At 43.9% G+C, this 22969-nt stretch overlaps 1 protein-coding gene across 1 annotated transcript in view; it reads left to right on the plus strand.

Moving 5' to 3' along the window:
* Nucleotides 1-6339: 6339 nt before the first annotated feature.
* LOC117238392 (acetylcholine receptor subunit alpha-like 1) overlaps nt 6340-22969 on the plus strand; it is a 145952-nt gene continuing 129322 nt past the window's right edge. The window contains exon 1 of the mRNA XM_033503264.1: nt 6340-6468. The gene's annotated coding sequence lies outside the window, so the exon portion shown is untranslated. The remainder of the gene's footprint in view (nt 6469-22969) is intronic.

The following is a 22969-nucleotide window of genomic DNA, read 5'->3' on the forward strand; positions in this document are numbered from 1 at the left end:
TAACTTATGAATTACACCAGGTTGTGCATATATTATTATTATTATTATTATTATTATATGACAAAACTAAATTATGTACTGCATTGTTACTAATCTATTCATATGTATTAGTTTGTCCGAAAAGTGTCCTTCTTTCGCAAACGTGTTTATTACAATAGTGCACCTTTATATAAACGTGAAACCAGGTCTGTGAACTGTCGCGGTGATTATCTCAACATAACAAAATGGATCGTACGTAATTTGACAAAATGATATAAAAGAAAAATCGTTGTGCGTCTATTATTTCCTCATAAAACGAAAGAAACTTTTCGGACAACCTAATATATATATGTGCACTGAATGATACGCCAAGAGATAGTTTCTTGCAGTCTTATACAATTGTCCAGAGGTGGTTAAGTGACTATACTTTCGGATAAGGATATCGAATGCGTGAGCAAATCCTAGGATGTCGATATTCGAAGGCAGGTTATCTGTCTTTTGGATTGAGAACACCTTTGGGAAATACGTCCAGTAGCTGGCACGTGGCGTGTAGTAGTGGGTTGTTTCAATTTTCGCAAGGCATTAGGAGGTTACGGTGCGCCTTAATGTTCTGTACTCTTTTAAAAACGCATTGGCATTAGTGGGATATACGGGCTTTTTCACAAGCGAAATTTCACAAGATACTCGTACCGGTGGAAAAAGAAAAAGGAGAAGGGAAATATGTATATTCGGTTCTCGGTTGCTGCAATTGAAATTGTGAAGTGGAATCGATCTATTCTAAAGAGACTCTTGAAGTCCGTAAATTCACGGCAGAACTAAAGAAGATCCGTAACCATCCAAAAAGAAAAAGAAGACGGGAATCAAATGCATATTTTCTCTTCGTTGAAAGAAACAAAAACTCTCGTCTACGGTTGTCTTTCCCCGGGAAATCAAAAGAATATTTTACGATTCTTATTCCTATTTCCATTCGGAAAGTAATAAACGCGGCACTTACTTCCATTTTTATAATATCTATCGAAAACAATAATCGCGTATCCTGTCATGAAATCGTCAATTGGTGGTAATGGGGTCATAGAGTGAAATTGCTCTGTTCTAGGGGGATTCCTAGGATGCGTAAATTGACGACATAACTAGAGGAGATCGTTTAGATTATCCTCTGACACCTTCAAATATAACGAATCAATTTATGGACCGTAGACGCACATGCCAGTCGGTCACCGATCGGCTATCCGACGCATGAATTATTGATATCGCCATGTGCATCGGTAATGCTCGTTTCGTCGAGCCTGTATGAGCGTTACGCTCGCGTGCACGTACTCGCGAATGCCTATTGGATACGCGAACAGTTTCGAATTCCGTCGAATTTTCGTTACTACAGCCTAGTCAGCCTCGAATAGGGCGTGTTCGCGTTGTCCAAAGGCAATGCAGAACGCGGCAACCCTCGAGGAATTCCGGCGTCTGCGCCCCGAAACAAGAACTTCACGCATACCCGTTTATTTTGGAGAATCCCTGTAGATCGGAGGTTCCCGGAAATACCTTACACATACCCCATCAGACCAGCGTACAACGGACTACCGCATATCTGAGGTTGTCTCGCGTACCTAGCTGCATTTACGTGTACGCGCTTGTCACATATTTTCCTCGATTTGACCCGTTTCGCTCCTATTAACGGTAGCCTCTGCGATCCACGATTACGCGAATATTTCGCTGGAAAATTTGAAACGTATCGAGAACCGATCGCCGCCTGCCTGCTCGCATTTATGCTTCCCTTATATCACGGCGAAACTCTCGTTAACTATTTCTCCACCCTCTCGCTATTTACTTTTAGCTATTATATCCATCGTGCAACGCAATTACGGGATCGTTCAGTTTCGATGGATTTGGTGTCGGACTTAAATGACTCTTGCCCCTTCCGAAACTCACCGCTGTATATAATATACAATGTATATTATGACCACGGGGGATCGAACGGGTCAAGCAAAAGCAGCGGAAAGCCGCCGTTTTATTCTCGGGGCGGGTGAAACGCGTGGAAGAGATCTCGAGTCCTCGCGTAAACAGATCTCAGTCAATATCCAGCCACTTGACGCGTTCTCGTCGCTTGCTCAACAAGTTACAACGGTACATTTCGATTTGTATCGTTTCATTTCGGTCTTAGCTCACCACCGACGCGGCATTAATGCGCTTTCCTTTTGCGCTCTTAATAATTCAATAAAACGTTTCGTTTTCTATCTTCTCGTTTCTTTTTTCCCTTGTTGCGCGGTACAAGATCTCGTGCTTCTGGCAGCGGTTAATCCGCGCAAATTGCCGCTGCGTATCGTTTCATTACTCTGCCTCGCGTGTACAACAAAGCCCCGTAGATTTCATATTATTCCAAGCTGTGATACCACGATGCAGTTTTCCCAGCTTTCGATAAAGGGGCTTAAAATCGAAAGAATTACACCCGAACGAAATCGTAACGTTATCCCTTAATTCGACGTTAACGCGACTATCGAAATCTGTCAGTTTTCATCTATCGCGTCTACGGTGGATGCTTAGAAATTTTATTTATCAGCGTCGCCTTTCACGGACGATTACGCGTTCTGCTACGATCATCGATAACGATATCCATTCATACGGCTGACCCATTAACGTCTTTGCCCTTTAGCGGCGGAGATCTCGGAAAATCCTCTCGCCGCTTCACGAAACGTAACAATTTTGAGCTCGTCAGCGGCGAAGGACTCGAGGATAGAAGGGCGCAGAGACGCGAGAAACGAGCAAAAATACGGCGAAGAAAGGAAGACAGAGACTGCGGAGGCTATGTCCGATATGTCCGCATCGGATAAGGCTTCGTTTCTATTGTACAATTTTAACAGGAATAAAGGGAGGGATAGCTCACGAGAGAGAAAAAGAGGAACAGAGAAACGAAGGGAAATAATGGGGAAAAGGAGGGAAAAGAGAACGACGAGAGTAACGTAAAGCATTCTCTCTTTTTTCCTAACTACCCCGAGTCCCTTTGCTGCTTCTGCACTCCGTTCAGCACCCTCTGACGAGTCGACCTCGCACCGCCAGTGTCAGTATCGACTGGGATACCTCGTGGAGAGAACAGCAACGAGGAAGGACAGAGGGTAGGCGAGATGCTGAACACATACAAGTGGAGCGAAAAGCACGGGGCAGATAAGGAAGGGAGTGGAGAGGGAGAGAGAAGGAGAGAGAGAGGGAGGGAGAGAGAGAGAGAGAGAGAGAAAGAGACAGGACCGTTCGTCGATGCTCGGCGAGGGTCGTGCACAGTGCCGTGCATCGGATGTATCTATTTCGAGAAAATTCTCGGCAGAGATCCTTCTCTATCCAATCCTTCAGGATCCTAAAATTTATACAGATTAAATAGGATACAATCGATGTTTATGGTGTTTGCATCTTCTTCTTTCCCACCACTGGCTATTTATATAAGAATAACGATAACAATAATGTTTCTCATCGCTACGAGAGAGAGAGAGAGAGGGAGAGAGAAATAGAGCTTAAGGGAAGCTATCTAGAATCGAGATTCCATTCTATCAAAAGTTTCGATTGGATAAGCTTTTGATTCGCTATGAATCTGGATAGCGAACAGGACGAAAGGACGGAAGAACGGAGTAGCTTACAAGTCTGTCCGCGCGTCGCCGCCTCGAGGTTTCCACATGGTCTCGCGTTCTCTCGGGGTAGGCTCGTGGAAGCTCGGAATAGTTCGGAGCTTTTCGTAGCCGGTCCTGTCGGTGCTGCCACATGGCCGCGCGTCGTGTTTTGCGGGCTTCGCAAGCTTTCAGGGGCGGCACCTGGCTGGTGGGGGATCACGGTCGTTGTACACGATCGCGCGAGAGAGGACGAAAGCGAGCACGAGCGAGAGAGGATAGCAGCGAGCGGCGGTGGTTACGCGCAGGGGTGGCGGCGGTTCGGGTACGTTCGGTCGACTTCGCAAGTCATCGCCAGCGTCTCGCGTCGGGGCTTCCACATGGGTTGGTATTGGCTCCCGGGGCGCAGGGTGGCTTGTGCGGTGGGGCTCTAACCGGAGAGAGACTCTAAGCGTCGAGTATAGCGAGCGAGGCGGCGAACGAGCGAAAGAGAAGAAGCGGCGGGCACGGCAGGAGGGAGAAGAACGAGCGAAGAGGGTCGAATGCGCGAACGAGAGCAAGCAAGAGGGAGAGATACGGCTCGCCACAACACCCCCCCGTCCCACTTCTCCTCCTCCTCTTTCCACCCTCGGAACGGGCAGAGCGTCAGTGCTAAGGTGGGTTGCTCGGTCGGAACATTGCCAGAGAGAGAGAGACACGTCCTGGGAGTGCCTGCTGCACCGACACGACTCCCTGGTGCAGGACCCGCAGCGGTGCAAGGATCGAGAGAACGCGCGCATCGAGTGAGTGAGTGAAGTGACTGACTCTACTGTGACTGATCGACACGCGCCTAACCACGTACACGCGCGTAAGCACGCACGCCAGCAAGATCTAAAGGGAAACGGAGCAACGGCCACATATACAGACGTACGTGCGGTGACGGGAACGAGAACGGGAACGGGAACGGGATCGGGAACAGGAACACGGCGAGCCAGCTGCCAGCATTCGTATTCGAGGAAACGGAAGGAACGGAGGCAGCGCAGCTTCGCGGTGAGGAGACGCTAGATTTCGGTGGCTAAGCTGCTGCTGTTGCTGATACTACTACTACTACTACTACTGCTGCTGTTGCTGCTGCTGCTGCTACTCTTGCTGCTGCTGCTGCTGCCGTTACTGTTGTTAGCAGTGTGTGGTGAGAGTACGGTGGCGTGGAACGCGGTGGGATTCTTCACGAACGAGCAAAGTCGAAAGCACGACGAGAACAAGAATCATGAAAGAGTCGGAGCGGTGTTGGAGGCTAGTCGAAACGATCGACACGGCTGAAATAGCAGCCTTCCGTTTGGTTGGCTAGACGCGGTGCACGTATGTACGTATATATCGCGGAGAAACGGACAGAAAAGGTGGAAGAGAGGGAGAGGAAGGAGGAAGAGAAAGGTGTGTCGAGGAGACGAAAGTCGGTAGGAGGTCAGCGTGGCTTCAGGGTGGCGGTGGCCGATAGTGATGGTAGTGGTGGTGGTAGTGGTGTAGTGGTGGGTGCTCCGAGCGGTGAATGATCGTCGTCAGCCTCGTGGAAGAGGCGGTCGCCGCTTATGCGGGCTGCCGCGCGTGCTGTATCATCGCCAGCGAATGATTCGAGTCCGCGGGCGGTAGAAAGTTGGTCGGATAGAAAGAAAAGAAAGAGGAAAAGGAGGAAGGAGCAGGGTGTCGTGGTCGCGGTGGTTCGCAGCGATCCGGTGGATCCTCGAATCGGGATCGTGGTTGTCGCATCGCATCGTAAGGTGCAAGTTCGTGTCGAAGGGATACGAGGAGAAGCAGGCAGAAGAGGAGGCGGAGGAGGCCGAAATCCGCAGTCGTGGAGCTGGCGGCTGGTAGGAGCCGTTAGATCCCGCCGGTTATGGCAAGTTGGATCGTACCGTCGGATTTCTGCCGTAGAACCATGACGAACGCATCGTCGCCCAAAAGAACGAACAGGTTGCGAACGAACGGCTCGAGCGTGATCAGGACGACGGTCTCAACGACTCGCAGCACGCTGACGATTACGACGAGTACGACCAAGACGACGAGGAAGAACGTGGCAGAAGTATCGCAGAGGAAAACAACGCAGTCGATGAAAACAACGACGAGCCTGATGGGGAAGGGAAAGCTTATTATCGCTAGCGGCTTGCAGTCGATGTTGATGATGATTCTAGCTCGTACGCTCATGCTGGCAGTAGTTGTAGTAGACGGCGGTGCTGTAGTAGCTGGCTCGTACGGTCTCGGGCCATCGAAGGCCTGGTAGCGCGTAGGTAACGCGTGTCGTACGGTGTCTCGTTACTCGTTAGTATCAGTGCTGTTGTTGTGCCGTCCGGATCTCTTCTCGGGGCTATTATCGTCTATCTTACCTATCGGTGGTGCTGCGTGGTCCTCTGGTGGGTGTTGGTGTGTTGGTGTGCCGTCTACCGATCCCTCGTGTGACGGGTTAGCAGGTCTGCTAGTGCCGGCCGGCCGGTTCCTCGTTTCGATAGCCGCGTACCCGCAGTGCGGTCGACTCTCGGCTAGCTACGAGGGCTGGTATTCGCGCGCGTCTCGGTGACGGTCCCCCGGTGACTGGCCACGACCACGACCACGACGACAACCGCGGTTACGTCTTTGGCTTGACGCGCGACGCGTTTACGACGACGAGTACCTACGACGCGACGACGGTCACGGCGGCGGCGGCGACGGCACCGGCGACAGCAGCTACTACGACCACGACGTCGAGTACGTGGGGGATATGTGCGGGTGCGCCACGGCCACGCGACGAGGACTGGGGACTGCTGCGGGTAAATCGGCACGGCGCACCAAGTCCTCGTGCTCCCTACACAGTAAGCCTGGGATACGGTAGCTCGTCCTTCACCGTTACTCCTCATCGACGCCCGCGGGCAATGTGCCCACCCGCCGGCAGAGCAACGTGAGTCTACTTTATTTTACATTTCTCTCTTTAGACGTTCCACTTGCACCGTGTCACGTTGGACTCGTTAAGCCTCGCGTGTTTAACCGACTCTACACGTCATCGCCCATCTTCTTCAGGTCCGTGTTTTTCGATCATTTCTACTCTCCTTTTAAACTCGGATTTTTAGTCATCTTCTTAATAATGGTTTTGTTTAGTTCGTCTTGGAAACATTCAATCCAAGAGTACAGCCTTTCTCGCGAACGTTTTAAATTTACCATGTTTTTGTTCGCGTATGGAATGACGCTGACTATGTATATTTACGTACGTGTTTACGTTCTTCGTACAACATATTTTCGTTATTGTTTCTTCCGATCAAACTTTCAGCTTTTGTTTTGTTTTTTATTTTCATAGGTAGAAATATATGATCGTCCTCGCTGGAACGTGTCAATGAACCCCTTACAATGTCCAAAGCGAAGCAATTACCCTTAATGTAACAATAGCAAAACGCCAGAAGCGTTCCATTTCCACGAATAAATGAAAAAGTCGCGACGACGGAAATTTCGCGACAATTGTACGGTCGTGAGATGTTCAGAACGCATGTGTGAATTAATTTAATTAGTCGATGTGAATAATTAAGAGTGTTATTGTTGTCACGTGTTCGCCCTCGCGAGTAAAACAAAAGCGTATAATTAAATTCTTCTCCCCCTCGACTTTGATAGGGTGGAACGTTAAAACGTAACTTTTCTCGTTTGATAGACAAATAATCGCATTCTTCGGGACTCTCCCTTTTAGACCGTTCCGGTTACCGCTCCGCCTGTGCAATCGCTTTTGTAACTCCAATCTTAAAATCTAACAGAACTATGTGCACGGATCAAGGTAACATTTCTTCTTGCCATTCCAAAGAAAAATCAAAATTAGCGTTTCGCGTAGGTACTTGCTGTTCGCTAAGGAGCTTCCTCTGCCGTTCTTCTAATTAAAGATCGACGTATACGCTAGCGACTCGAAAGCGAAAGCGTAAAAATATCGTATCACTATAGGCGAAGAAAGAAAGACATTTTCTGTTTCGTTGGAAAGAAATTAATTCGGAAAACGAATTGATTGACGACTGATCGACTCGAAATCCTAGTTAAATACAGAGTGGAAATATTTTTTCTTATTTGCAGCGCGTCTTTACCCAAGACGACGAATAAATTGCTTCCTCTCTCGAACTTTTACCAAGGAAAGCCATCCGAAAGCTCCTATGGAATCGCGCGAAAACGTCGGAGTGCTTTCAAGGGGTGCCGTGGTCCTGGGCGTAGTCCTCCAGTTTCTCTCTCCCTCTCTCTCCCTCTTCCTCTTTTTCTCCCACCATCCACCCCTTCTCTCTTACTGTCTTTCTCTCGTGCATCCTTTTCCCTCTGGGTATATCGTTCCTTTCGGATATTTTATTGATACTTTACGTTCTGTCAACTTCTAAATGGAAAGGATCCGAGCGAAATTTTTTAAACGAGAAACCATCGTTCCCACTGTTTCGTTGCGGCTCCGTTCTCCTAGTTGCGACGTTGCGCGGTGAAAACGACGCGACACGGCTGCACACAGCCGTCGAACAGATAGTTTTTGAACGTGCGAATCCGTCACGATTAAAATTTCCGTTTGCTTTGCTGACAATATTTGCGATGTATTCGTGTGACGTGAATTGACGCGCGATCTGTGGAACAGTATTTTTCATTGGTCCATTGACAGCACGTTCCTCTGCAATGTAAACCGTGTTTTAACTTGGCGAACGGGATCGCGCGCGTGTCCCGTTGTAACTGCTAAATTAACCCGGCCATACTTCGGTGAACGTGCTTTAATCCTCTCATTTGTTCGTGTTATCGTAAGATAACATTTTGAATCACGATCGTCGATAACGGTGTTTATTGCGACTGATTTACCGATCGCGCTACCAATCACCCGTCATTCTCCTAATATCGATCTTTCCATGCGAATCATTAACTGCTACCGTAAACAAATTCCCCTACCGTCGTGTGTTGTTTTCAAAAACAACACGCTGCTGCCATTGACAAATTCTATCGCCGTTTGTCTGCTCATCGAAATTTCTATACCTTATCCGCGGAATGTCCATCAAATCTACCGTGCAAACGTTCCACCGAACATTTATGCGACCAATAAATACGAGCTGATGGCGCGCCCGAATGTTTCGTTCGGATGTCCATGAATCTCATTGCTCGTGAAACAAATCCATTCTCTTTTTCCATTTTATTTTATTGCTCTTTCTCCTTGATATAGTGGTTTTCGATACTACGCGTCAGAATTATGTATATACGAGCAAGATGCGTCGTATCCGGTTAGGAAACAACAATGACTCGAATTCTATGGTGATTTTGAAATTTTCGCGATAGCCTGAGTTAAAGGGATCGAAAGCGTTCGATCAGCGTTTTGGGGTGGAGGGGCGTTTCATCGTCACCGCGACGTTTCCGGATAAAGCCTGACACTTCCTGGCGTGTCAGGCGAACTCAGGTCTCTATAGATATGCAGGAATAGCGAATGGTCAAAACCTGCTGACGTGGTGGCACTTCCGCAGCGCCCCGATTCGATGTCATTTTATCGGCGAATCCTTGATTAAAGCACTCTATCCTAGCGCGTTACCATTCAATTTTCGATGAAACATCGGTTTTTCAGAAGCCGGTATTATCGTATATCCGCGACGAAAGATATTCGTTTATCGTTTTTTTCATTTTCTTTTTTTTTTCCAGTATAAATCTTCAACCGTAGATTTTATTCGTTCAATACGTTACATTGCTTGGTCCATTGTTTTTCTATTCTTCATGGCATATCTTACAAACGGAGAAGCGGTCAAAATGATTAATCCTACACAATTAAGTGGGACGTAAAGGATGTATTTGGAAGAAAATGATTAATGAATAGCATTCGTATCTCTACATATTGGCAAATTACAAGTAAAATTTGAGTTTATTCAGTTACAAAATGATTAAGCGTTTCGTAAGAATGCAACTTTTTCAGAGAACGACGATGGGAATTATAAAATGTCGATACAAGAAACACCATTAAGGGCGAGAGGACTGTCATCGTCAGTCAATCGTCTCGCCTAGGCACGACGTGAACGTGATTTAGCGACCGGGATATATTGATATTATTCAAATTTATGATCTACCCGTCATGGTTCCATACAGGGACGAAATTTACATTCGAATTAACATCTGCCTGCACCTCTGCGGTGTTCAGATTTCCCGTTGGCTCGTCACGTTCGCCAAGGTTCTTTGCGTGACGTGAAACTTCCTTTCTTCTTTTGACCCGATGCCAGGTATTTCGCGGGGAAAACGCTGAACTATCCGGCTGCGCTTGGAATTAATTCTTCAAACTTTCCACCTTTTACCGCGCGAATATTAATTCCACCCTATATACCAGGTCGATGTACAAAAAGTCATCCATTCGTGTTTCTTCACTATGGAATCGTGTTAGAGAGAAGGATCTTCCCTCGCGAATAACCGAAATACGCTGAAGCACGCGCTTCATTCAATTTCACAGCTTTTCGTAACGGGGTTACTTTCTTTCTCGATAAGTCGACAATTTTTAGCCAACGTTAATTGTTATCGTAACGAATTTCTAGATGTCAACGTGTAGGATAAAACGCGTTAATAATAATTGTATTGTCGTATTAGTAGGAAGAAAAGCAGAAACGCAGAATTAGGAAGCCCTATCGGTTGACCAGGTTCCGTGAACGTGGAACGTGTCAATTTTCATTCGTATGTTTTAACATGAAATCGAAGATAGCAGATATTCCGTAGGTTGGCAGCCACCGTTAAGTTATATGGAGCGTTTAATCAGGTTACCGGCTGGCAACCAGCAGATAAAAATCGAGCCAGTACGGGACGAGCAAGAAGAAAGGAAAAAAGAATCGATTCGCGACTCGTGGCCTACTCCGGCTAATCTACGTCGAATTTACGATGATTTTTTAATCGGCTTCGAATTTTCTACGATCGTGCTGTTTGCTCACGCAGGCGACCAACCTGTAACGCCTACTTTTATCGCTTGCTCTTCCATTCGATTTTCTATTTCACTAGATTAACACTGCCGTATTATCGTATAATCCGGAACGACTACGATTCTATCCTCTTTTCTTCTTTTTTCCCCTCGAGCATCCCCGGGTTGAAACCTTTCGAATTTCCGTTTCATCGTCCGTATAATTCGCGGTTCCACAAAGTTGACGTTGAATTTCTCATCCGGATAGAATCGCGAAATTAGTATTCTTAAGGATGAATTTCGTTTGTTTCTTTCACCTTCTTACTTATAAATATGGCGGGAAAGACAGGACTATTGTACAGGATTTATATAGTAAAAGACCTAAGTAACGAGTTCCTATGTATTTCAATTCGATCGAGGAAGCAACATTATGCCGAATTACGCTCACTATCTTTATACATAGAACGAGCTGTAGAATTAGCGCATGGATCGGACAGAACAAAGGTGCAATGAAATCCGAATTTGACGCGATTGAAATTAATGGAGTCCAGCTCGATCGCCAATCAATTTGCCCTTCCTCTCGGATATTTTTGAAACGTATTCGCGACGTAATTCTGTTCCGCAAATCTTATCGGCACGTCGTCAATATTTTCCCGTGCGATAATATAATTTCTCATTATAATTGCAAGATTTTGTCGCAACTAATATCGCGAGACGTTCGTTAAACCTGAGTCGTGTATCGTGCCGTGCTTCTTTGAAACGAGGAAACGATCCTGCGTGATAATATGGGTGATTTAATAACGGGAAACGAGGCTGCCAATAATTAATAATCGAGGCGTATTTTTATCGGTTTTCTTTTTTTTTTTTTTTTAACTTAGAAGGTAGCGACTGGTGCAGCTAGGGATACAGGTTAAAGCGACCGAGTTGGTCGGTCACTGTGAAGTGGTGGTGTTACCACGTAACCAAGTGAACCGCACCCACCGCACTGCTCCATTTTCTTACTCGAACGTAATTGAGTGATAGAGTGCGATGCTGGAATACGCGGCGGCTCTAACTCAACCGAGATATTCCGATGGATTTTTGTCCTGCAGACAGAGGAACGGGGTTTCGTTAATTTTTTCCATGCCCTGAAACGAAACAAACAGACCAACAGACTGACGCTTGTTACCTACAGTTTTTTTTTTTTTTTTTAATCACGTGGATCAGGTTGTAGAAAATTTGTTTGGCTCCCTACTATTTCGCTTATTTTCCGTTCAAAACCGTTTGTTTCTCGTGCAACTTGTTCGATACCACGTTGAATGTTCAGCCATAAACTGGTCGTACATGCTTTAAATTTGTAATCTCACGATTTGTTTTGAAGTGACGAGGTTTCAATAACGTAGAAATTTTCATCGCGGTAACGAAACATTTGATGCTGTTTGCAAATCGTGTTGGCGTTTAGTTTAACACAATCCGCGTCAAAATCACAACCATTTGAAACTGGGCGTGGCTGTAGGTATCGATAAACTTTCGTTTTCGATCTCACCTGGTTCCCGTTTCCCGAAAATCTTGTTATATGTACGTACTCTGTTCTCTCAACCCATCGGGATGGAATGGACTTTAACGGCTGTGTAAGCGTACACCATTTTTCCAATCAATTATTTTAATAACAATATTTTCCAGGTACCTTTCCAATGATTAAATTTCACCGCGTTACATTCGTACGTATGTACGTGTATGTACGGCTGTATGTGTCTATATAGTTTAACGTGTTGACGTTATAATTAGCGAGATACGCGACCAAGATTATTAAACGTCCGCGAAAATATTTAATTCTCGATTTAAACGTGCACATGCCAAACGTAGTTATTTTTGGTATCGAGTGTTACGCACGCCGCATTTCACTCGTGTTGGACGATCGAAATGGCCGAAGGCAACCAAACGTTTCCGCCGGAAGTAACAGCGCAGGCCAGCCAAAGTGTTTCGCGCGCAACTACCAGCAGATTCCTCGAAATTCGTACGAACTCGCAACGTGGCTGGTCGGTGTATGTCGTGAAATGCGAACTTGGGACTCGCTCGTGAGATCGCTGTACCGTCCAATAAAAAAAAAGTCGCGAAAACACGAGGGAAATGGCGAGCTCTTGGAACTCCGCCGCGAAATCATCAAATTGCTTGTTTAACGAGTCGAGTATGTGTACATAGCGCTTCGTTTCCTTGCCTCCTTTTATCGATCGCTCTCGAGCGATGCACTCGAACCGCTATCTGAATGCGGGTATTCAAATTCGCGTTGCTCGCGCAAGACTCGCGATACCACGGGCTAAACTTTCACATTATCCGTTACTTCCGTCTGTATCGTCGAAAATCATGGCAATATTTTCTATACGAATTGCCAGTGTACTTTTAATTATTTCGACCTTCGGTTCCTCTTAAAAAAGATTGAGCTTATTCGGTAGGGCTTGCACGAATTTACGAGTTCGGATCCAATTTTCCATTGTCCCGAGGGAAAGAATAGCCGCGGCTACGTGCTATTCACGCGAACTTCCCGTTCGTTCGTCGAACGTGACGCGAAGCGGTGGCAACTTTCAGACAACACACCGTTACATTCTTCGTTTTCTTCCTGTTGTGTAAATGCCGTCTCGAGACTCGCTTCGATAGAAGGTTTAAGGTTTCCAGATAGGTAACAGACACGGAATTATTTACCAGAGCGAAGATTAACTGTTTACGAGTGCGCAATGTATCTATTTTTGCTTTAAATTTGCTTTTATTTTAGGGGAAGCATATGGTTGTTTAATTCAGACGAAACAAGTGACGTACCGTACGTTAAAGTCTTCTTGGAAATTTCTACGGACAATGACAATTTTCATATATAATTCTGTGGTATTTTTAAATACATGTAGTTAACTTTTCTCATTTCTATTTGTTACAATGTACTGCTCATGGTAAGTTCATAGTTTTTGTTTCAACTTCTACGTATTACATATTACTCTGTCCACGATATTATATAAGCGCGTTATAGAATTATGATAATTACGTCTCTCATAGCGCATTTAGTAGTTTATTTTCAGATGTAAATCGTTAAAAAGTTCCCCATAACGAAATGTGGCGAATTACATGCAAACCGTTTAGTTTGCTGAAACGTCCTACCGCGATCTACAGTTGCTAATCATTTTCTATTCTGATGGGAGAAAAAATATAGATTCGTAAATATTGCATACTATCCTTCACATGCAAGTTTTAGTCGATTCGTATTATCGACAAGGAATGTTAATAACGAACGAATGTCAATTTAAATAATTTAATAAATACACGAATTAATGGCTAACTAACGATCGGAAGAAACATTTACTATTTCCTTAAGGAATCAACAGATGTAAATATCATGTGAAATTTAAATTGTTTATTTAAAATATTATTAAATGATATATTAAAAGTACAGTACAATTTTTTTTATTACTACTGAAATTGATCACGTATTACAACAAACTTCACTCTAACGACCGTATATCTGGTTATGTTACATTGTTCTCCTGTTGGTTGTTTTGGATCTATAGCCTGATACTTATCTTCGCGAATTGGTTAAAAGCGCGAGAATTGGATTTGGGAGCTTGCAAAGAAAAGCGAAAACTCGCGATTGAAATTCTTGCAATCAGCAGGAAAGATCATGGTATCGTTTATGCCGAGCAAACGGTAACATGCTCAGAGATCTGCGACATGTTTTAGCGTCTGATGGAGAAGGTTAATCCTCGCGTAGAAAAACGGGAGTACGGAGCAGGCTGCATTTTTCATTTTGAGGTCAGTACCGATTTAGTGGTGACTGCAGGTTAAAGCTGCTTTCGAAGCTAGTATCGTTGGTTGCGATACATTGCGCTGTGAAATTGCGTGGTTTTCTCTGCCATTTAAATTTCACCGTGCGAAACGTTTGTTTTAAACGGTTGCGTGCCATTTTTCGGCTGTCTCTGTGGCCTACTTTTTACTGAATTCTAATTTGTTTCATTTAGAGCGAATACAAATTAATTCTTCTATCGCCACGTGCTTAGCTTGCGATTGGCATACGTTTAACAGTTTCTTTTTTGCGTTTATCCTAACATTTAAGGACGAGAGATCATTAGATACTTTGTCGTCTCTTTAACCGATCGAAGGATCGATGCTTCACCAAATTTAGTGAAACTACTCTCGTCTTTTAAGAAATGTGACAAAAGAAATTGATTCTTTGGCATCTTGCAGTGTCTTTTCCCCTTTAATTGTACGCGACAAACGTGCAAAAATAAAGACGAACGACTGTTCGCAGGATTTGGAGAGAACATTCTTGAAACGTTTGTCTTGCAGGAAATGAAAAAAGGGTAGTTTGATTTTTCCATCTCCTGCGGTATCTTTACCCCTAATACAATAGTTGCATACCTACAAGAATTCGATGTAAAACGCAGGATATCGGCGGTAGACAAACGAACGACGATCAAAGAATCTATAAAGACGGGGTTGATCGCGGTTGTATCGAGGACGTTGATTTTCATCCGGTCGTGGAAAGTATGCACAGACTGCATTTTTCATTTCGAGGCTATTGCCGGCGCAGTCGCGAATGCAGGTTAAAGCGACCGAGTTGGCCCCTCGCTATGAAGTGGCAGTGTTGCACTCCGAGGCCAAGAGAACCCGTATCCACGGCACTGCTCCATTTTTCTCTCCTTTCGCCGGTTCTCTGCCACCGGCCACCCGCGCACACCGATGGACATCACTTTGTAATGCAAATGTTTCGCAATAATAATTTCATCCATGCATCCTCCGTAACATGGCCACTCCACGGCGAGTATTAAGCGTCGTATGTGTTGTTAGCCAGTTGGCGAAAAAGAAGAAGAAAGAAAATAAATGGGCAGGGGTAGGGAGCACGTATCACCGCGGTGACCGAGTCCGGGGAAAGCAAGGAAATTAGAAAATAAGAATTTCAGAACAGCCTGTGGCGAGCCTCTCTCTCTCCTGCAAACCACTCGGTCACGCTGCTGACTGGTGCATATTCGTGAATGATGCACGAGGGACGCGCTAAAAGTAAGATACACTCGTCCGGCGAAATTGTGCGATTGTTATTTTTTAATGAGCTTGTCCAGTGGTGACTTTAAACCGTGAACTACTTCTTCGCATGGTTACATGAAGCATTTAAACAGTTGTTAACAGAGAAGTTTCAGCTTGACGATCGTCCACGAGATTTCTCCACCATTACTCGACATCGTCTGATTTCCTCTGGATATTTTTTGTATCAACGAGAGATAAGAATTATGGAATTAATCAAAGGTAGTTCGATTATGGACTCGTTGACAGGTGTTCGTTCGTAATGTGCGGAAGCTGTGCTTTGCCTTGGAGAATCTCCGGTGGAAATAACGTCACCGTACTTGCGTGGCTGATTTGTTATTTAAATAGAAGCTTCACCGTGATACTTTACACAGTTTTTACCGACCTGGATATCGCGTTATCTCTGACACCACTTTTTCTCAGAATCAACGTGACCGAATTCGTATTTGATATTCGGCGATTTTACTAAACGTTAATAGTTCGTGCGAAGCCTCGGCGAAAATTAGCGAATTAAAATTGACGCAGCATTGTAGTAATTTAGCAGTGTTTGCCTCCCGAGCAAATTCACTTTGTAAATAATCGAATGTTTGCGCAAGTATGTTCGTCTTCAAAATTCATTCCTCTCGATTTCCAATTTCGCTAATTTCAGCCGGTGGATATTTTGAAAATTGAGTTTCTCGAAAACAGAATCGCGCGTACACGGCAAAGGTTTTCACATGTTATTTTCAATTTATTTGCTGTTGCGGAAAGTCATCGTTGTACCACCTGTTACAGGACACCCCCGTAGATCGATAGACAGGAAAAACGAGATATTCTCGATTATTGTTTATCATCGAGCGATCGCGCTTCAATAAAACGAGTCGACCGACATTATTGGGTGTTGCGCGTAGAAAGTTGTTGCTTTATTAAAATGGGCCGCCGCCGGTGCAACCGTCGGAGTATTAACGCGCAAATATTGACAACGCTATAAAAAGAACATGGAGTTCCATTTTTAATAATAAATGCTACCTTCGCTGCTAATTTCTCCGGTTACACGAGTATCACGCATTTATATTCATCTAATCGGGAAGATTGAGCGTGGCTGTACTTTCATTCAGAATTTTCAATCGTGTTATCGTTGCAACGCACGTGCATAGATCTCTGCTCGTCCGTCTTTCGCTTCTCGTTGACTTTACCCTCTGCTTCCCGTATTACTGATCCCGTGGTTAAACACTAAATCATGAGCGCGTGTTCAAACGCTTTAAAGGATCCTTTGCCTCCTGAAATTGTCGAGAATATGTTTCTGATTCCATTTCAACCCTTACTATCTCCCTTTCGTTCTTCAATCGTTTACTCTGTTGCATGTACGAGGCTCTTTATCCTTGTCAATATGAAACGATTCGTTATCGTTAATCGTGATTAGAATGTGATAATTTAGAATTTATGAACGATAAATGGATTTGACAGCATTGATTTGCGATTGAATTGTATGTTATGCGTATATTTCGTCGACTTGCGTTCATCAAACTCACTTTTCGCTAGCGGTGTTTCAGTTTTCTGACAGATATTTATAAACGAAACACGGAGAATAATTAAAGAGAGATGCGAGGACGCGTCACGACCTTCTAATTGTTAGTACACCAAGGTCCGCGGGTATGAAAACTTTCGGTCGTTGAATTCAGTTACCGCGTGGTTTTAATGGCGGGCCACGGTAGACGATAACCGCTTATGGTTTCGCCGTGACGATGGCGTGGTCCGAACTGCTTAACGATTCGAAACTTTATACGCGTCTAGATTGTTATTCCACGCCCCGGAATCGACGGGGTTCATTGGACGCTCGAAGAAAGCTTTCCGGTTGAGCGATGACAGAGGGACGGAAAAAGGGGGCAGAAAAGAGGAGAAAACGAGCTGCAAAAAATTGTGCTCGTTAAGTACGACGACCTCCATTTGTCTCGCTATAAAGAGATTTTATGGCCATCGAGCGGGCTGTTTCAGGCCTTGAATTATTTTTAATAAACGATCAAAAATCGATACCTGATCGATCTCCAATGGACCGTTTCTTTATTCCGTAAAGTGTGGGTCTACATTTGTGTTACAAGCGATAGCGGAGAAGATTAGATGGGCCAAAATAGAAGGAAAATCAAGAATAAATTAATCGCGTTGCAATTTAATTTGAAAAGTTGCCAAGTGTACGTGTATCACGCTGTTGAACTTGATTTTCTCGTAGATGAAGTTTCCAATGCAATTACGTTATTCTTGATTTTCGTTTCATTGTGAACCGTAGCCTGTGCGATTTCATTAGTATCGCGAATTTAGGCCGACGCTGTGTATCAAATATTTTTCGATGCAAGGTTCATCGCGTTTAATTCCGCGGTCTGGTCAGAATTTCATCGTATACGAACGAACAAACGCCTTGCGGAGGAACGTCGGTTTCAATTTCCCTCCTGTAATTGCAATTTATAACAAAACTCGTGGGCTCGATCGCGAACAAAACGCGGATGATTGCACGGTTTTTCCATTGTCCAGCAGAGTAGCAGCCTGGAAGAGCGAGGGAATAGAAAACTCAAGGCGCGTAGCCAGATAAACGGACAGCGCCGAAAATAAAAGAAGGAAAAAAGATTAGCTATTTTCGGGGGTTGATATGGAGGAGAGGGGTAAGATTCGAGGGGTTGGAAATAGAAGGCCGTCGAAGGATACGGAAAAAGGGAATTAGCCAGCGCAGTGGCCCACAAATCCGGCGCTCAACGTCCGCGCCATAGGAAGAAAGTAAGTACTTTAAACGCGGCAGAGTAAACGCAGCCGTATAATAGCGCGAGCGAATAACCTCGAAAAACACAGGTTGACGTAGAATTCTTCGTGGAAATCGAAATGCGACGAGATTTTAAGAAAGAATACGAACATTCAATGTTTAACTATTTATTTTGCCATCTTTTTTGCGATTACACTCGTTAAATCTAACTATTTATATCACTGAATACTCTGAAAATCATGGAAGATACTATGCGCAGATATTATTCTAATAGAAATGAAATTTGGAATTAAAATAGTAGATACTAGGACAGCTGCTGATATTTAGATGAAATAGAACGAGTCTCACGACTTTTCTTTTTTACTTGTTTCATTATAACTTTATTACTCTATTCGCGTTATTGTAATTTCATTCATTCGCTTTTATGGCGCGAAGTAAAATTTATCAGAGTTCTCCAATAAATGTAACGGGTAGCCGTCCTAATACTTATAGCAACGTAGTTGTATAATTTTGCTAAACGTATTAGGTCATTCGAAAAATTTCTTTCGTTTTATAAGGAAATAATGGATGCACAAGATTTTCCGTTTTATATTATTTTATCGAATTACGTATGATCCATTTTGTTCTGTCAAAATAAAGATCACAACGTTCGACAGATTAGGTTTCATGTTTGTATGAAGATGCATCGTTGTAAAAGACGGGTCTGTAAAAGAAAGACACTTTTCGGACAACCTAATATTATAGTTATAGCAACGTCGGTAATGTAATTACCGTTTATAGTAATTTAACCATAATCAGAAATAAATAAACCAGAGTGATAATTTGAATAATCGTGATAGAATTTCATCTAATAAAAGGACTTGTATCTTTTAGACGTTAAAAATCGTGTTCCTTCGAATGGCAGGGGATTGACATCGGGCGAAACAGGATAGTTCGATCGGTGTATCTTATTCTCGATTACCCGCATGTTTGCATTGAGGGCACAATAGCCCTCGAAGGTTGATCATCGGGCTTGAAACATTGAAGAAACTTTTCACAAGGACTTTTCCATGAGCCTGTTAAAGTTTCGAAAGTCCAGTGTGTAAGGAAACTCCATTTACCAACTGGATCTCGCTCCAAGTTACCATTCAAATAGTTTTTCTCTTGTTTCTTTAAGAGTTCCACGACTCCGGAGTCATCTTTCATCTCTCTCCACGGGACACGTCCCTCGTGCTTCGTCTTCTTGACAAAAATCTCCAGAGAATTTCTGCAACCGTGTACATCTTGGTAGCTAATTTGCATTAAAGGGAGCAACGCTTCCACCGTGTGCAGCCTTTTTATTTACATTTCGCGGTATCACGATCAAGTCCCAAGTTATTAGCGTTAACCATCGCTTCACGTACCAGTGCCTTCTTAAAGAAGAATATTTTTCTCTCTAAAATAAATTGGTACTGCGAGACGTCCAAATGCGGTTAAACCAGGATCAAATCTCAGCGTACGCCAGGCTTGAAAAGCGATTGTGCAAAATCATTTCTCTGTAAAACTATCGATAACAACGGGTTTCGGGTCGTCGAACGATGAGAATTTTGCGATGTCGCGCGAGCCACGCCCGTCATTAACGTCGGAATTAGCGTCACATCCATGGCAAGCTTTCCAAATTTTGAACAACAATTTTCCAGTGAATCGTTCGTTGGCCGACCGCGTATTTGCTGCTCGTCACTCATTCCAAATACGATACCGGATCCTCGCGGATGTGTGATACGAACGAGCGTGGTCGAATTCGTTGTGAATGGGCAAAAACACTCTGCTAGATTAAAAAATATGGCACCGGTCCAATAAAACGGCTACACTTTCGGCTTCTTTTCTTCCATTTGGCAGGTTCCAACGGTCGTAAAAATTCGTCAGGGTTGGTTGGAAGGGACGTCAGATCCCGAAAATTCTTGTCATTTTTCCGCCCAGTGAATTCGTTGTCACGCGGAAGCATTCTTTTCGATATCGACTCGGCAACCACGATATCTTCTCTCATAAATCGCCGTCGATCTTTAAACCCGTCATCTATTTTCGGAGCTCGTCGCGAAACTTCCCCGCGATGTCGCCGACACCACGCTTTTTCTTAGGAAATTACCTTTCCCTCCGATAAAAAGCGGATGCTCTGTTTGGATAAATTCCATGACGGATATCGACGGATATGTCAGCTTTGACAGAGACACAGTTACTTTCTAATCGAGTTCTTTGGACTTTTTTCATCCATTTCAAGATCTATCTTTCCCTCCGTATCTCTTCTATAACGGAAGAAATTCACTAAGTGAGCATACATCCAGAGTAGTCTGAATTCGTGTAAAACAATTAGAAAAATCAGCGATCTCGAGGAAACTTGCAAAAGTTCATGTACTTTTGCTTTGTCCTTTCTTCTACTCTTGAATGTTCTTCCTTTTCATCTTCTTTCCGACCATTTTGTCATTCAGCTTCAATGGTTTGAATTTTTGTGCCAGTTAATCACCGTGGCACCCAGTCTTGCGCGGGTTTCACGCGATGGAATGAACGGGAACCATTCGAGAGAATAAGAAAGTGGCAGACTTTCCTGATGAACTATAGAAATGTCGGCTGTCGGATGATTCTCTGCTGCTCATTTTATAAGAATCGCGATCCTCGTTCATCCCCTCTGATTTCTTCATGCACACGTACTCGCTTATTTTATAGTAAGACACAGCGTTGTACGAATTTCTTTATTCAGATTGTTCGGGCTATTTTCAAACAAAAAAGTAGCATTCTCATCTCAATTCCGAACAAGTCAGACGGACAGAATATTCTCGCAAAGTTCTTAAATATTCGTTTATCGTATCTAGTACACTCGATCACTGCCCAGCTAACGCGTTGAACTATTAATCAAAGATAAAATATACAATTACGTGACATAGAAATAGAATCCTGCAAGACGTCCACAATTTTACGAATGTTTCTGTCCGAAGAATATTAAATAAATTACGTTTTGTCTTAGAAAAGTGAAGTTTCTGCATACGTAGTACTAACCCACATAATATCAGTCGCTTGTTCTATTGTATTATGTTATACTAGATGATCATCACAATACTAGATGAAATTTTAATCAGCGAGAAGAACCGCGCAAAATCATCTCTCTCCGGTCAAATACGTTTGCTCGTTGTTGTATTCGTCGATCATATCGCGAGGCTTCAGGCTTCGATTTTTCCTGCCCCCTTTCAAAACGCAACGAAACAAAAATGTAATCCAAAAGTCATACTCACTTCTCTATTCTCCGTGTAGTACGCATGTTTTAATGGTCTCTGCATTCATATTTATTTCCTCTTTCGCTTTGGATGTATCGCGTTACGGACCTGTCGAGCGTGACACGGTTCGGTTTTTCTTTTTGATAGCGCATACGCGTCACACCCTAGATTTTATTTTTGTCATCACGCGATTTTGTTCTTTCATTCTCGGGAATTTTGCATTACTTTTTGAAAAAATCGTTGTCCCCCATGGTTACCGAAATACATCTGCTTTGCATACCGCGAACGAATGCACTGAGGAAATAGCGCGCAACGGTGAAATCGGATTCGCGCAATCAGCATATCGCGTTGTGCTACGTGAAATAGGACGCACCATCTATTTTAGAAAATATCGCGGATAGATTATTTCCTCGCCTCCTCGCGAGTCGTGTCGCCTACGGTGCACTGGTTTCATGTTCCGATCGACGCCCCCTTGTAAAATTAGTCAAATTTTTTATAATTGTTGGTGTACAATTATTATGATATCGCAGATATGTCATGAAAGTTGAAGTCATCGAGAAGGCACGGTTTGCTCGTATGAAAGCGATTATTTTTTTTTGTATTTGTTGTACCTTAGTCGGTGAAATTCTGTGCTCGCGGAAGGTAAGAGAGCTACTACGTTCCTGTACGCGTAGGGTCGGTCAACTTCTCGTAAAATCGAATTTCACGATTAAGGACCGGTGACTGTTTTCGATCACAATCGCGAGCCTGGTTGTCTCCGACTGTGCATTTTTCAGTGCACTTTAGCGGATGAAAGTCTGAGTCTTTGGAGGCAAGTGCAGCAAGGAAAAGTGGTTTTCCTTCGACTACCTTTGTTATGCTGTCGTACTCCAAGCATGGTTTCTTTGTTACGTGAAAGCTTCTGTAATCTAGTTAAATATTTCTTTTCAGCCATGGTACGAATTTGAATCGGTTCTACCATTTTCACGGTTGTCCCCAACGACGGCGTTCGCTGGCGATTCATTTGTGTTTGAGAACTTTTCCCGGCGTTCCTTTAAGCAACCAAAACACTGAATTTGAAGTTGAAACTAGTAGCACTACGCAGGATGTCCTGGTAATATTGGCACAGCCAGGAAGCAAGTGATTCTAATATGAGAAAAACCGAGACGAAGATATTGACTAAAACTTTTTCGTGCATAGTTTTGTCTTCGAAATATTTTCCGGCATAAATATCGTAAAAAAGCGACGTAATTTTCAAGATCCACGTTAATAATACGGAAATTATTCGAAACGTAGTCCATGGTATTGCGTATGCAATTTCAATTATTAGATTGTCTATATATAACTTCCGATCGTCAAAATATATACATCTACAAATCTGAGTTACAACATCCTCTTAACCTAATCTTACGTCACGTCCCTCCTATAAAAATCTTCGTATATATCACAAAAGGGGATATTCGCGTCCCTCCTGCGGGGTTCTAACATGATCGCCAGCACATTATGCATACACGATACAACTAAATTGGATGAACGAGGATGATTCATGCCCCAACTAGAGGGTTTCCGGGAAATCGTAGTTCGCTGG

The sequence above is a fragment of the Bombus vosnesenskii genome, unplaced genomic scaffold, assembly GCF_011952255.1.
Source record: "Bombus vosnesenskii isolate JDL3184/JDL3185 unplaced genomic scaffold, Bvos_JDL3184-5_v1.1 scf7180000013492, whole genome shotgun sequence".
In the NCBI taxonomy this organism is placed as follows: domain Eukaryota; kingdom Metazoa; phylum Arthropoda; class Insecta; order Hymenoptera; family Apidae; genus Bombus; species Bombus vosnesenskii.